Source organism: Theropithecus gelada, unplaced genomic scaffold (genome assembly GCF_003255815.1).
Source record: "Theropithecus gelada isolate Dixy unplaced genomic scaffold, Tgel_1.0 HiC_scaffold_4211, whole genome shotgun sequence".
NCBI classification, from domain to species: domain Eukaryota; kingdom Metazoa; phylum Chordata; class Mammalia; order Primates; family Cercopithecidae; genus Theropithecus; species Theropithecus gelada.
In genome coordinates this window covers 1-3,531 of record NW_020260768.1, presented here as the reverse complement: position 1 = coordinate 3,531, position 3,531 = coordinate 1, and the positions used below count along the sequence as shown (strand labels likewise).

Sequence of the window (3,531 nt, the reverse complement as noted above, 5' to 3'; positions counted from 1 at the left end):
TCTCCCTCTGTCACCCAGACTGGAGTGCCATGGCTCAATCGTGGCTCACGCAGCCTCAGACTGCTGGGTTCAAGTGATCTTCCCACCTCAGCCTCCCGAGTAGCTAGGACTACAGGTGTGCGCTATCACACCCTGCTGAGGTTTTCACTTTTGTAGAGACAGGGTCTTGCCATGTTGCCCAGGCTAGTCTTGAATGCCTGGGCTCAAGCTATCCTCCTGCCTCAGTTTCCAAAGTTTATAGGGATTACAGGTGTGAGCCACTGCACTCAGCCATTGTAATTGTTTTTCTAGATGAACAGCTAGTTATTCCAATACCCGCTGCTGGGTGGTCCTCCCTACCCACCAATACTCACTCACTGGTGGCTTGTCCCGTGTGTGTGCTGACCTGCGTGGTGGGAGTTTATTGCCAGATCCTAGTCAGTCTGGCTTTTGGAGATGCCCCCTTCCCTGCCCTTAGGGACCATGGCTTATGTGACCTGTTCTGTAGTGGGAGCCGTGGTCACCCATAATGCTGGAAGGAGAGGCTTCCCAGGGATGGAAAGACTTTGTTAGGACATAAACTAGTTGCAGAAGATTCACATTCCAAGATGGAGCTGGCCCAAAATCCTTTTTTTTATTTTTTTAAATGTCTGGCCAGGTGCAGTGGCTCACACCTGTAATCCCAGCACCGTGGGATGCCAAGACGAGCAGATGACTTGAGGCCAGGAGTTTAAGACCAGCCTGGCTAACGTGGTGAAACTTTGTCTCTACCCAAAAATACAAAAATTAGCCGGGAGTGGTGATACACACCTGTAGTCCCAGCTACTCGGGAGGCTGAGGCAGGAGAATCGCTTTAACCAGGGAGGTGGAGATTGCAGTGAGCCGAGATCGTACCAGTGCATTCCAGCCTGGGCAACAGAGTAAGACCCTGCCTCAAAAAAAAAAAAAAAAAACTTTTTCATATATTTCTTTTTTTTTTTTGAGAGAGTCTTCCGGGCTACAGTACAGTGGTGCGATCTCGACTCACTGCAACCTCCGCCTCCCGGGATCAAGCGATTGTCCTGCCTTAGCATCCAGAGTAGCTGAGACTACAGGCGCCCTCTACCACGCTGGGCTAATTTTTTGTATTTTTGGTCGAGATGGGGTTTCACCATGTTGGGCAACTGGTTTTGAACTCCTGACCTCAGGTGATCTGAATTTTTTTTTTTTGGAAAGGAACATTTCACAGATTTTCGTAACATGCTTTTACAGGGGCCATGCTAATCGTCTCCTGTATTGTCCCAATTTGGCAGTGTATGTGCTGATAACACAAAGCACCCACATTCTATTTATTTATTTAGAGAACAAGTCTTACTCTGTCATCCAGCCTGGGGTGCCATGGCCCAAATTTGGGTCAGTGCAACTTCTGCCTCCCGGGTTCAAGCAATTCTCCTGCCTCAGCCTCCTGAGTAGCTGGGATTACAGGCCCCTGACACCATGCCCAGCTACGTTTTTGTGATTTTAGTAGAGATGTGGTTTCACTCCGTTTGCCAGGCTGGTCTCGAACTTCTGGCCCCAGGTGATCCACCTGCGTCAGCCTCCTAAAGTGCTGGGACTACAGGCATGAGCCACTGTGCCCAGCCTAATTGTTGTGTTTTTAGTAGAGACAGGGTCAAGTTTACCTGTTCACATTGTGCCCAGGAAGCCCCTCCTGTGTGCAGGCCCGAAAGGCTTGGTCACACCCCGCTGTGAGATGTGGCAGCTGCCATATGAGAGCACGCAGGCCTTGAGAACAGTATGGGAACCCCTGTTTCAGGAAAGGCATCTCAGGTCATTTTAGTCTGAGAAGCAGAAAATAGCTGGCAGGCCAGGGTGGAACCAAGGCAGTGAGTTCTCTCAGGTATGTGTGTGTGTTCATAGCCACAGCAATTTCATATTCACGATGGTGGAGGTAGAGGAGTGTCGGCTGTCACTTAGTGGAGCTGGTCCTTACAAGAGCTTCCCGGAATTAATCCACTCAGCATGCCCTGCACTCTGTGTGCTGAGAACTAGGAATAGAGAAAATGCTGAGAGCTCCTGCCCTTAGAGTCCTCAAATCAGAGCAGCACAGTCCAAAGGAAGCAGAGTGAGCCTCATGGAAGTTCAAATTTGTCTAGCAGCTATATTAAAACAGGCCCAAGCCTGGGCGCAGTGGCTCACACCTGTAATCCCAGCACTTTGGGAGGCCAAGGCAGGCAGATCACCTGAGGTCAGGACTTCAAGGCCAGCCTGACCAATATGGTGAAACCCTGTCTCTACTAAAAATACAAAAGTAGCCGGGCATAGTGGCGGGCACCTGTAATCCCAACTACTCAGGGGGCTGAGGCAGGAGAATCGCTTGAACCCGGGAGGTGGAGGTTGTGGTGAACTGAGATCACACTCCAGCCTGGGCAACAAGAGCAAAACTCTGTCTCAAAAATAAATAAATAAGCTCTATCAATTGTTCTCATATTTTTATTTAACATCCATGATGTGATTTCAGATGTAATTAACATGAAGCTTGATTGCATTATTTTGCATGCTGTTTTCCAAATCCAGCTTCGTGTCACACCTACAGCACATCTCACTGGAGCTGGCCACATCCCCGCCATCCAGATGTGAAACTGTCACAAGACAGGGCAGGCAGGGCTGTGGAGGAGGCCTGCAGGGGCCATGATGGAGTGCCCATCCTGTACTGTGGTCCCAGCAAGTTTCTTCCTGCTGGCAAGAAGCCTGTCCCAGGCTGGCAGGGGACAGCGTGAGGTGCAGCCTGCGGACTGGGAAAGGGGTGTGGAAGGGCCACACCTCAGTCCTAAAATCCAGGCCCAGAAGTGGCCCAAGTCACTTCTCTGACTTTAATCACATAGACATACCTGGTGGCAAAGCAGTAAGGGAAATGGAGTCAGGCTGGGTAGCCAGAAGCCCAGGAAGAGGGGAGAACAGACTTGGAGAGGGCAGGAGTCTCTGGCCACCAAGGGCTAAAGAGCCTTCGATGAGGTGTTGATGTGGTGGGGTCCTGGGCTCCGATCTAGGGTGGAATTCACCATGCTTTTGTCTCTGCAGCCCGAGAACAGTGTTGACTTAGTCAGCAGGGAGCTGTATGCACATTCCATCAGGAAGCTGCAGGCCAATGTCCTGTTCATCAAGTGAGTCTGGACCAAGTGCCCTTCGGTCACCCCCAAAAGACACATGGGCGCCAGGAATCTCCGGGAGGGAGCCCTGGCAGGAGGCTCCAAGTTCTCTGTGTTGACCACACCGCTGAGGCTCAAGATCTTTTTCGGGAAGCCCCCCTGGCAGCAGGGTCATGGAAGGAGGAAGGTCAGAGGAGGGGAGGGCTCAGGCAGCAGGGGATGGGCCAGGGCTGTCCCACACCTTTCCACAGGTGTCAGCCGGGGGCAAGCCCAGGTAAGGCTCCATGACCAGTGAGCGCAATGTCGGCTCACTGCAACCTCTGCCTCCCGGATTCAGGCGATTCTCCTTCCTCAGCCTCCCAAGTAGCTGGGACTACAGGTGTCCGCCACCACGCCTGACTGACTTTTGTATTTTTAGTAGAGA

At 51.7% G+C, this 3,531-nt stretch overlaps 1 non-coding gene across 1 annotated transcript; it reads right to left on the bottom strand.

Annotated features, from left to right (window-relative positions):
- Positions 1-1,189: 1,189 nt before the first annotated feature.
- On the bottom strand, positions 1,190-1,291 carry LOC112617777. The gene has a single exon (XR_003117961.1). It is a non-coding gene; the product is annotated as a U6 spliceosomal RNA (small nuclear RNA).
- Between the last annotated feature and the right edge of the window lie 2,240 nt (positions 1,292-3,531).